The sequence below is a fragment of the Saccopteryx leptura genome, chromosome 3 (assembly GCF_036850995.1).
Source record: "Saccopteryx leptura isolate mSacLep1 chromosome 3, mSacLep1_pri_phased_curated, whole genome shotgun sequence".
Classification (NCBI taxonomy): Eukaryota; Metazoa; Chordata; class Mammalia; order Chiroptera; family Emballonuridae; genus Saccopteryx; species Saccopteryx leptura.
Window position 1 is genome coordinate 18312624 of NC_089505.1, and position 13276 is coordinate 18325899.

The following is a 13276-nucleotide window of genomic DNA, read 5'->3' on the forward strand; positions in this document are numbered from 1 at the left end:
CAGTACTACTGACACTGGCTGTAGGATGCTTTGACTACACCGGGGTACTTGTGAAGGTAAAAGCACATTAAGAAGAAGAATACTATGTGAAGATAGGAGAAAGGAATTAAAAATTAAAACATAAAATTGGTCAATCCATAAAAGTATAATTAAAACAGTCCTCGGAGGCATTCTATCATGATTAACATAAAAAGTTGTAACATTTTCAATTAAAAAAGGAGATAATTTATTATAAAATGAAATAAGGCCTTTCTAAGTATAATTCCATATAGGTCCTTTCAAAGATCACTAAAAGGCTTAGTTTAGACAATATTACCACAAAAGAATATTTTGGAATATTTTGATGTTATGTTCAAAATGTCAAATATAATTGACATCTAGTATCAATAACGTATCGGGTCTACTCTGCAAAGGAAATACAGTGACCATTCACTAGGAACAATTATTTTGAGAGAGGATTGGTAATTTCTTCTGTATTACCTTGTATTTCAAACAAAAGCAGATTGTTTTACTTGTACTATATAGCAAACTCCCTATAAATAGCTGGTATTTTAGATTTCTTAAACAGAAAGACAGTAATTTTGAGAAATTCTAAGCCCTCAAGGGTTGGTTTGGTACTCATACTTACGATCTGATAAATCACAGTGTGCTTTCATATGCAGGAACTCCTAAAAAAAAATGGAATGAAATTCCCAAAGCCTTACTTTTCTTATGTTAGTCCCCACCCAAAAACTCCGCCCAGCTTCATCAGGGTACCTTTGCAGCAGATCTCAAAGTGAATTTTCTGGATTGTTAATAGATATGACCTGAATATGGCCCAAATGGGTTAGATGGTGTTACATGTATTCTTACATGGTAGGAATCACCTGAAATAATATGCTGACATACATTATGAGTCTCCGAGGGGAATAATGGGATATTGCAAACCCAGATAGATTTGTTCTGTAACTCTCAGAGCATTTTCTTGGGCTATTGCTTTGCCAAAATCACCTTGAGAATGTGGTTCTAGACTAAACACTTTAGTGAGTCCCTGTCCTTTTAGATGCCCCCAACTCAAGCCATCAAATATAATAAACACTCTCCAGTGTCTCCCCTATTGATCCAATAGACAATCGTCTTGAACTTGCACCAATTTCCTTGAAGGCAGCCTAATACGGTAAACACATTTTAATGTATTGTACTTTGCTGGCTTGCATGTCTGTATATATAAGCTGCTCACTAGTAAGCCAAGACATTGGCCTGCTAGTATACAGAAGGCATCAGAGTTGTGCTACTAAGAATGAAAGAAAGGAAGCAAGGGAGGGAAGGAGGGGGGGGGTGAGACAAGGTCAAATTTTGCTGTCGATGACCAAAATTGAATTTCTGAGTTGAGTATAGTCATGAAAGTCAGAATTGATAGAGGAAATAATTGCTTAAACTCCCATTTGCTCTCACTTAGCGTACTGAGAGCCAAGCCTGGCTTGAAATCTTAAAAGTTACCATCTACGAGAAAGAGACAGAACTCAGGATACGGCATAAAGAACATAGTACATCATTGCAGGACTGTAAGAAGAGAAAGCTGTGGAAGTACGGGAAGCAGCTAAAGATATCTTTGTCTTCCCTCTCTTCCCAAACCCCAGCAGGCAGATGTCTTAGATTGGCTGAGTAATGCCAGGCAAAGAGGATTTTATCCAGCATCCTGTTTGGAAAGAGATTCTTTCAAAGGGTGCCTGGAACAACCTGGGAGGTCCACATGGTTGGTTGCAGTGAGGAAACCTGAGGTCCCTAACACACAGGTGCTGACTGAGCTGCATTTGGGAGAGTCCCCAACGTTCCACTCTACCCCATCAGTGTGGAAAGCAGAGAGGGCAGCTGATGATGTTGGTGGTGAAACCGACAGCACCCACTGTCCCTGCCCTCTGGCTACAGGGTCATCACACCAGCTGGGGGCCAACTGTGAATTAGCTAGATCCCAGGAGGACATGCCAAGCCAGTTGAGGCAAACCCACAGTGCACCGTGGCAGTTTGTATACCACGCACAAACTGTGACACACTCGGTGGGTCCCAGCCAGTGCACATGTGTGAACCAGCACAAGACCAAGAGGTAATGCCCCAGGGCCTCTCATGCCCCCAGCCATGCTGAGGGGAGCGGCTGGGGTAGCAAGAGCAGAGAATATCTGAGCCAGAACATACAGGGGGTTGAACTTTGCATACTTACTTGCTACTGTTTAAATTAGAGGAGATTGAGGCACTTTAATTGGCAAGCCCAAATTTCCCCCTGCCTGGTGTGATAAGAATTCAAAGATCTGATCAGTCCTAGAAAGATAAACTACATTTTCTCTGCACAGCTAACTGTTCAAATATTCAATGCTCCTCATTCTTCTGAAACACTGGTTTTCAGTACCATGCTTCCTGTTCCACTTTGCGTTGTTATCTCTCTTGTTTTTAGTGCTGATACCTCTTGTATCTCCCAGCCCTCGATAATGTAGCTCCATCAGGACAAGGATACATTATATTTCTCATTCTCAGCACAGGACTAACACAAGTCACTAAAGCAAAGAGATAAGTAACAATGCCTTTCTGACTTCAGCTTAATTTTGTAATACATTTGATGATATTTTGATTATAAAACAAATACTATGTAACATAATTTACCCAGTATAGTTAAACATTTCATGTTGGAGCAGTATAGTATCGAATTAGCTAACAGACCACAAAATAACTTTCAAACAATATAGAAATGAATGTTGTGCAATGAACACTCATAATTATATAGTTACTTTTACCCAGCAGTGGAAATACAGTATGATTGTTATGTTATAGATAGCCGAATTGGCATTTTTTTAAATTGGCACTTTTTAAGTAAGAAAAATAATGGTATTCTATCTAGATAGGTCCCCTGGCAAAAATGATGGTAGCTCTGATTTCAAAGTGAAGGATGTTCACAATAGAAGTAGCATAATACAAATCAGGAAACCTAAGTTACAAACAGACTTTATCTTAAATAAGGTATTTTCAAGTTCTCTTTGTAGTGAAAATAGAACTCAGCCATCTCTCCAGATTTGACCTTTCTGAGTGACTTACCTGAATAAAGTGAAAAGAATGTAAAAATAACAAAGGAAGACCTCATACTGAAACGCAGTTATAGGTTGGAACCAAAGTGACTTTATGTTCACTGTTGCCTGAATTAAGGGCTGGAGTTAAACATACTGTCTTTGTTCACTCTAGTTTTTCTCCCCATTATAGGAGTGGTGTATATAAGCAGCCCCTGGCCTTTTCAAGTCTATAGCCCATATCTCATTTATGGCATTCAATATGGTCAAAAGGCACAGAATAAAGAACTCGCGGCGCAAGGCGAACTTTGCCAGTTTAAAATGTGCTTCCCTATTTAGCCCGTTGTGCAGCAAGCTGGTCGGTGGGTCTCTGATGGGCTTCAAGGTCTGGGGAACAACAGATGCAAGTTTGAAATCTAACCTTCTTCACCCTTCCTTTCTTTCTGTCTCCTGTTTTCTGATCTTTTTAAAATCTAGAATCCTTTAATAGAAACATTCTGGTGCAGGACCGAAACAGCCTGGGGTCAAAACCCCATACAGGTTATTTAAAGAGACTTGTACAGTCTTTTACACATTTCAGGGGCAACTCAGTTGACCTCCAGGTGCTCCTCTTCGAGCATGTTCTGTGAACACATAAACCCAACTGAACCGTATTTTAAGGTCAGATTATCAAAAACCAATAAACCAAATAAATCTACGTATTTAAATAAAAGGCTCTTCAAACAACAAACTAAAAATATCTCAAATTAATTAATGAAAGAGGAAGAGTTTTTGACTGGTGACTGTGCAGGAGTAGAGAACAGAGCATAGCTGACCCAAATCCAGCATCTCAAAGAACAAGCACTTCTAACAAAATCAATAACCAAGGCCAATAACCAATGAGTTAATCAAGTATATGTTAGACACAAGGCTCTATAGTTTCCCATATTCCACGCAAAAGACAATGCGGTCTAGTGTTTTCTGTATCAGCTCAAAGCGGAAGTATACAATCATAAAAAATACAATGAAACCATCAGCAGTTGTGTATAGTCTACTATAAAATTTGATTTATAAATCTAAGGATTCTTGTGTTTTTTCTCTGCTATTCACTCCTCTTCCAGATTACTCTTCATTCGTTCTTTTAAAAGAGAAATCTTTTGCATCAACATCATACCTAGAAGACCAACCACTCTCAGTCCTTAGGGAAGGAAATCCATGAAATCCTAGAAAAGGTAAAGACTATCAGTTTCAGTAACTTAATAGAAATGCTATTGTAAAGTAGGATTTAATCAGCACATGGACCATCTCATACTATACAGATGAGGTCACCATGATACTGGAGGAGACAGAAGATTAATGAGGTTCTTGGTAACTATATAGACAAAAGAAGGGAGGAACACTACACAAGTAACAAAAACTTCAGTAAAAAGCCTCCACCTGGAGTTATATGTTCTATCAAAACCTGAACACAAGTCGTTAAAGTAACATTCCAATAAAGGCAAGAAGAAGTAAACAGAAAGAAAAGAAAATCCACATAAAAAGAATTTATAAAAGGCAAGTTTTCATCAACACTTAATCAACTCTTGGGCCCCTTTCCAGCCTGGAGAACAAAGTGGTGTTATGATATAACGCCAAAGTAAGATCTCAGGGAAAAAAATTTTAATCTAAAAAAGATTTAACACACACCAGCACTTTCAATATAATGCACGTCCGAAGCCTGCTGTGCATTCTTTGAGCAATTTACACGCCGCTCTGAAGCCGCACAACAGACCACAATAAAATGAACACTTACCACAAACCAACACTCCCTGAAGCAACGAAGGGAAACACCACTTACCTAGGGAAAGAAGAAAGGAAAACAGAGATTAAAATCTAAAAACAACTCCAGCAGTTCTTAGCTTATTTTAGCCCGTCTGTGGCCAGTCTTTTCTCAATGGACAGCATGAAGTTTTTAGAAGAGAACCAAGGTTTGATTTATTTACAGCATGGAAGGAGTTGTGCAAAGAGTGAGCAAGGCTTCAAGACAGCACCATGCTGGAAAATCTTCTATTAGCTCATTTCACCCCAAGTCACTCACTCTACCACAGGACCTCAGGCAGGCAGAAAGGGAGAAATGGCAATAGGAATCTGAAAGGAATAAAAACATACTCTCTTGTTGTTGTTTCTAAGAAGAGAGAGAGAGAGAGAAAAATAAAAGATTCTCAGAGAATCAAGCATCAGGAGTGCATTGCAATGAACCCCTCTTCAGAGTATAAAAGGGAGTCTATGCCCTAAACCAGAGCTCCACCACCCCCAGCTTGCAAACTTAGGTTTGGTCAGCTGCTTTGTGAAGTAATGCTAAGAGCTTTTTAGGAAGAAGCAATCACAATGGCATATTGGCTGCCAATTCTCAGATCGGTGATCATGAAATGTAGATATTTATAAATATATAGGTTAACTGGGATCCAAAATATTTTTAATTGCCAAGCTGCTCAAAATGCAGAGTGCTTATACATTGCATGGGCTTTCTCATTTTAATAGCTAATTAGTTATAAAATGAAAAATCCTTGCTATGTTGCCTCAGCTACATCCCACAAAGCAGAAGGAAACAGCACAGAGACAGTGCACTAGAAATTAAGCTGTATTTAAAATTCACGGCGGCAGCTATAGTCTCCAGTCCATAAATAATTACTTTCAATTGCAGTTGAGTTTTTAAAATGCAGAATGGCCTTTCTTCTGAAATCTTGAGTCTGTGAAGGACAAGAATCTCTAAAGAAATAAATAATAAACGTAGTTGGAAGTGACTGAGAAACAATGATGAGGAAGTGGTTTACATGCAAAAGTCACCTCTACCACTCCAGGAAAATGTCCTTTGTGGCCCCACTCATTTACTTATTCAGGCAATGTTTAATGAATGTGTGCTGTGTATAAAAGATCAGCCTAGGCATTGTATGGAAGGCACATACTTACACAAATCAACACTGGTGTCTCCATGGAGCTCAAGGTCTAGGGAAAAAAGGGATGTGCACACACATATCGGGGTGGCCGAGGGGCACAGCGGTCATGAAAGAATGTAATGCTGTTAAGAGGGTGTGCTGACTTGGGTTAGGGTGGCCAGAGAGATTTCATGGAGAAAAGCTGGAGTATACTCAAGATTGCAGAAAAATGTTGGAGGGAGGGATGCAAAGTCATTCTCGGCCATATATGATATGAGTATAAGGCAAAGTGAGATCCACCAACCCGCCAAATAATCTATACAAGGTCCAGTGGGAGGCCAATTTAAATTTAAGGGTCTAGCGCCATGATATAGTGGTCCCTAAATGCCAGAGTGATCCCTTCCTGTTCTTATGTCCTGATGGTAAGCTCACCATGCAGACAGCAGTATGCATGTCATCATAGACATTAGCTCATGAGACAGCTGTGACCATGTCTTACTCTTCTTTTCGCCTACCCATGGTGCCGAGCACAGTGGGTTCTCTAAGAACTGAAGCACCTGTACTTGTAGGGACATATATGTGCCCACTTGCTCTCACTCACAGGACCAGAAGGAGGGTGGGCTTATATTTCTATTGCTCCTCACTCTGCTGCCACTGCCGGATCACCTCCTCTCTTCATGCCCACAGCAGACCCCCTCCCTCCCCAGGATTGTCACTTATCCACCACCATCTTGGAAGGTTCTTTACTTTCCTGAATGATATTCTACCATATTCCTAACATTAGTTCCAAGAAATTCACCATCCCTGATATGTAATTTTTCTCTGTGACTTGATCACATTTAATTCTCTTAAACAAGTTTTCAATGCGCCTCTGAGATGTATTTATACATGGATAAGGAGTCATTGTGAGGACAGTCATAGTCCTGAGACTTGGGTCCTCAGAGAATCAGATGCCCAAGATAGGATTAAACCCGCTTGGTATTAGTTAGGGGCATGCCTGTGAGAAAGCGTGCGGGGAGGAAGCTGAGGGAGGTGAGAGGGCTGAGAGACCATGATCCAAGAGAAAGAGAGGGGGTGTGGGGAGATTGGGTCAGTGCTTCTTAGCACCAGAGGTCTGGCCTGGGCAGTGATCTCAAAGGGTAGCCCTGTGCCCTATGTCAATCAAGTATATTCTCATGGCCCCCAGGAAATCAGCAAACCAGAGAAGGCAGACAGCTAGGACTTGAGCCACATAACTGGGAGGAGGATGTGCATTACGACAAGTTCAGTTTTTACATATGCAGGATGCCAGGCACCGACTGGACATTCGGGGTCTATGGTGCAGGCGAGGGGCTGGGTGTGGGAAACCGAGTCCTCTGAAAACATGGTTGTAGTCCTGGCGAGTGTATGAAATTGTCAGGGGCCAGAGAAAGGGGAGACCCTTGTGAGAACCATACACATGATAAATCTGGGAAGTGGGCAGGCAGGAAGGAGATGGGACCCAAACCAATGAAGTTTGTGGAGAGCGACCAAGCAGGAGACCAACCAGGGCAGGGCCCCTGAGGCACAGGAGCCCAAGGAGAACGTCCCGGGCAGAGGGGGCATGTATGCAGAGAGACCAGGAGGCTGGCTGGGCGGGGCACAGCTGGGGACACTTACGAAGAGGACTGATGTGAAAGTCTCAGTCATGTGCAATCAGGATGTGGACCAGCAAGTACCGACACTGTATTTACTACTTTTCTGGTAATAAGCAGGAAAAAGACAGGAGTAAATGGGGAGAAAAGCAACTGACTATCAGAGGAACAGTATTTGACATTCGGGTATAACATCTGAAAACCTACTCTCAGATAAAATGATGTTCTAGCAGATGCCATGTTTCTCATCTCCCGAGCTGTCTACAAAACTGCCTACAAAGGTCTGTTGTGGGATTCATATTTTCAAGCAAACTGAAGCAACAGAAGGAAGCCCCATGAATAATGCAAGCATCATATATAAATATATATATAATATATTTAAAGTTATGCTATTTACAATGACAAAGTCTCTTTCGCTAGACAAGAGATTTTTAAAAAATCTCCAACTCATTGCCCTCAGCAGGAAAGTAGGATAAATTCGCTGTCCCTTCGCTCTTCAGGCTAACTGGGGATTCTTCCAGCAGGCCCTTCACAGGCCATGGTTACGAGACCACAGCTGTCGCCGCAGCCTGTCCACAGGGAGCTCTTACCAACAGCTGACAGATCAATACTTGCCCAGTGTGGGAGACATGGTGTCCCCTCAGCCACCACACTGACCTACATGGATGCTCACAGCATGAGGGGCTTCCCAGCTGTCCCACCCCCCCTTCTCTCATCTTTGTGGATCACGGACAGGTTGCTGAGAAGTTCAGTAAAACATCTCATCACACAGATGTCCTGATGTCTTAAGATCGAGTATAATAAGATATTCTATGAAGTCATGTTTTATATTTGCTTTCATTTTGCATCTTTTCAGGGAATCTGATTGTTAGAGCTAAACGGCAGTCAGGACATAGCCTTTCTCCCTCACTCAGTGTTTGTGGGTGCCCCAGCTGGTCCCATTCCTCTCCTCTGCACTGCTTCCCGGCGTGTTCCATACCATCCAGGTAAAATGGACTCATTTTTAAAAAACTTAACACACACACACACACACACACTCTTTAGTCTGAAATACTTTCAATTGCCTTCCAAAGTACCATGTTTTGGTCACTGCGTTTTGGAAGAAATATTTTACTTTTGGAAGTTTTCATTTTCAAATGCCAGCATTCATTGAATTGCTCTGTAACATGAGAGTAAAAGAACAGAAGAATAACCCCATCAAGGATAAAGCCTCATATGCAGGTTGCTTTGATACTGTCATAGTTTGGTGTTCCTCCTTTTATTGCTCATAAACGATCGTTCTGCACGAAGCAAGCAGATAGAGTCCATGTAAAATAACTAGACTCCATCTCAGTAAGAGTTATTGAACTTCTTGGTCTATAAACCAAAACGTCAGCTGACAAAAGCCTCAGCGATATTAAACCGCTACATATTGTTACAAATGCAGGCGCATTTCAAATCCCGGTGCTGGTGAGAGTTCCAGCTACATGGTGCCTGGCCCTCCAGAGGGGAAATTTGCCAAAGCCCTTTTAACCACATGCCTGTAGGAATTTATGAACGTAATTAAATGCACATACTAAGTAGTTAAACAGCAGAGTCACTGTTTACTCATACATATCACCGGCCCACCAGATGGCATGTATTAGAGAACCAAACTCCCAGATGATGTGTTATGAACCACGCTACAACACAGGCAGGCCTTGTCTCTAATATTTGTATGCAATAGAAACTTTACAGCTAGTATACAATGAAGAGGAAAGTAACATACAAAATAGTTAATTGGAGAAAAATATCTTAAGATGACCCCATCACTAAAAATTCAAGAACTACATGGCCGGAGTTGACTGAGCACTTGTTTTCAGAGGTTCTCCAAACGTGTTACGGCATAATTTAATTAATCAGAGTTTCTGAATCATAACGTTGCCTGTGTTCATGGGTTGATGCAGCAGAGAGAATATCTGTGGCAAAGCAGAATATGTGATGTTTGCTGATACCTCACAAATATTTCCTAGTAGACTTTTCAGTTTCTAGAATTTTACCAGGACCAAAGTTCCTCTTCAATAGCACAATGTACTGTTCCAGAGAAGATGCTTTGAAGCCCACCTTTTCCTTCACAACTGGACTAGCAGGAACATATAGCTGGTGAGTATAGAGAACAGACTTGAAGGTGGCTTCAACTCTTAGTGTTCATGCCACCTTGAGTGTGATTGGTTTCTAACCAACAGACTATGGCAATGGTGATGTCACTCTATTGATTACATTATATGTTGTAAGAATCTCTTGCTAGCAGAAAAAAATCTTTCTCTTTCCCCTCCCTGTCTCTCTTCTGTGTGTGTGCACATGTGCACATGCTCAAGTCTTTGTAGCTGTCTTTGAAGAAGTAAGCTGCCACGAATCTTATAGCTGCAAGAAAATGAATTCTGCCATTGACCTGGGAGAGCTTGGGAGTGGATGCTAGCGCAGTCAAGTCTCTGATGAGATTTCAGACCTCCTGGAAATGTTAATACACCTTGTTTTAAGCCTTTAAGTTTCTGGTAATTTGTTACACAGCAGTAGATAACTAATACAGTTGTTTAATCAAACCAGAGTAGGAACTTAAGCCATTCTGATGCAGGATAGAACTTTCTAAAGTTAAGTCTCAAAAGATCACCTATGCTGAAACATCTTCATGATTCTGTACCTTTTAGGAAGGGGTGAGTTCATGTATATGCCCTTCAAGACCTTTTAGAGCCCAGTCTCAACCCCACATGTCTCACATCATTCCACGCATACTCTGGCCATAGTAAATGACGTACAATGGTGGGGACAGGCCCTTCTCTTTTTTAACTCTCATACTATACTTCACCTCATGCTCTGTCTGATTCCTTGTCATCCTTCAAGACTCAGATCAGACTCATCTGCTTTTCAAAGTCCAGACTGGACTCTCTCATAACCCTAAGGCATGCCTTTGCCAGGAAATATTTGTTGCAATATAGTTAGCATCCCACACTAAACTATAAATTTCTTATGGACCAAAAAACCTTGTGCACTTTATTTTTTAATTCTTAAAAATCTCAAACAGTGGGGAAAACACAGTGGAAATAAAAGTTTAATTAGTTATTTAATATTGTGGCACACTTATAGCTCTAAGTTATTACTCACATTAACAGTGATCCTTTTCACAGTGTAAGTACTAACAGGATCCCACTTAATAAACTGATGACTTCTTTCTTGCACACTCACTATAAATACATGTAAGTACAGGTGAAACTTCTAACAGCTTTGACATGGGATGATTTATAGGAAAACTCTACATTTCAGTCACTGTCGTGTCCCTCACTGGAAATTGCCCTCGGCACGAGGGAGCTGCCTACCATTTCTCCAGCACTGACGACCAGGGACTGGGGCCCGGGCCTCAGTTCAGACTCCTCAGAGGAGCTTTGCCAGCTCCAGCACTCGCTGTGGATGGGCTGGAGCAGCTGCTCGGTGGGTCAGCCTCTTCCTCTGCCTGATCTTGCCTTCCTTCTTAGAACACACCCCCAAAACCTGCACTCAACTCCTGCCTGAGAAAGAGTCTTCAGGAAACCCAATGAATGACAACAACCATGGCTGAGAGTAAAATTTTGAAAATCAATAAGCAATTATTACACATTTTTTTCAATATCATGCTATATTGCTTGTAGCAAATCTGAACCCACTCATAGCCTACGTTTTCAATGTTTGTTCTCTTCTGTCCAAGACCAGCAATGGGCGAGGAGAGTGAGGCACTCATTTCATGGGTGAAATCTTAGGGAACACCAAAATAGTAATCGAGATAGATAATATTTTAATACTATATATATATATTTGTGTATATATATATATATTTGTATTTTTATGGACCTGGAAACGGGGATAGACAGTCAGACAGACTCCCACATGCGCCCGACCGGGATCCACCAGGCACGCCCACCAGGGGGCTACGCTCTGCCCACCAGGAGGCGATGCTCTACCCCTCCGGGGTGTCGCTCTGTCGAGACCAGAGCCACTCTAGCGCCTGGGGCAGAGGCCAAGGAGCCATCCCCAGCGCCTGGGCCATCTTTGCTCCAATGGAGCCTCGCTGCGGGAGAGGAAGAGAGAGACAGAGAGGAAGGAGAGGGGGAGGGGTAGAGAAGCAGATGGGCGCTTCTCCTGTGTGCCCTGGCCGGGAATCGAACCCGGGACTTCTGCACGCCAGGCCGACGCTCTACCACTGAGCCAACCGGCCAGGGCTTAATACAATATTTTTAAAAAGCCAAGTTAATGCACAAAAATTCATGATGAACAAAATACCCACATTTTATATAAGGAATGAGTATTACTGATTTTTTCCTGTGTCTCAGGCTCCATTATAACAGCAGGGTGCTGCTTCTGCCTGAGCCAAACAGAATGAGCTTTCAAAGAAAAGCTTTTCCTGTTCAAATTCCATGTTGTTCAAGGTGATGAATTAAGAGGGTCCTCTGTGATGTCACCCTGTTTACTTCTCCAGCCTCATCTCTTGACGCTGGTCCTCTCCTCCTACAAACATGCCTACTGCCCTACTGTGTTTCACCCACAGGGAACCACGAGCAGCTCCTCATATGCACCGCACTGTCTAGCCACTGGGTTCTGCCTGTGCTCTCCACCAGCCTGTTCCCCGCCTGTTCTTGGAATCAGCCGATTTCTACTCATACTTTTGGACTCAGCTCAGATAGCAAGCACTTCACCTGGGAATTTTTCCTGGTTCCCATAAGAATGAGCTAGTTCCTTTGTAGGTGACCCCATAACACCATATTTTTACCCTGATAGGAGTATGTCTTAGTTCAGATTACTTTTGGTAATAACTAACAGAACCCCAATTTAAACAAGGCAAGCTAAAAAGAAATGTGTGCTGGGGTTCTCTCAACTATGTCTCCAGAAAGGTGGGAACTAATTCGATGGCTGGAAGGCCACCAGGAAATAGGGCCACTTCTCCGTCTCCCTCTCTTCCTCTCTAGAGTCTTGTAGTCTCTTGACACTATTTCTCTTCTTCTATCTCTCTCGATAGCCAGGTTTCTCTGTGAGGCATCTCCACCCAGGCCACCTATCCCTCCTCTTCTGGCCGCAGCCTCTATTTACCCACTTCAAGCAATCCACTCTGATGCACTAGCAGTTCTCAATCCCAATCTTAAATGACAAGAGAAAGATTTAGACTGAACACTTGGAATAGAGTGCTCATCCTGGAATTGTCACTATGGCTAGGAGACACAGACTTCTGTATTGCAGCATGGCTCTTTACCCATCCCTGTGGGTAGGGGGCAATTCTCAGACAAGGGGAGGTAGAGTGTTGGTTATCACATTGCATTTCAATTGTCTGTTTATTGGTCAGTCTCTTCTTGTCTATAAACTCCATGAGTATAGATTCTGTATCCGAATTTCCATTGAGTGTCTACTATCTGAGTAGTCAGTATAAAGCAGGTGCTCAGTAATAACCAGCTGAAAAAGGAAAAGTATTATATCTTTTTCTTTTGATTCATAATGTTTCCAGTAATAAAAGTTTTCTGACTTAGGAATGAAAGCACTAAAGACAAAACAAAACAAACAAAAAAAACCCCACTTCTCTTCCATAGTCTTCACAATAACAAGCTAGAGAACTGAAAGACTGCAACTTTGCTGAGCATGGATTGGTGTTGAACAGAACTGATTCACTCCTCATCATATACTCCCTAATATAGGCTAATCTTCTTTAAGCCTGTATTTCCTAAAAGCTGAACAAAAGACACCGTTCATTGATGACTCAATC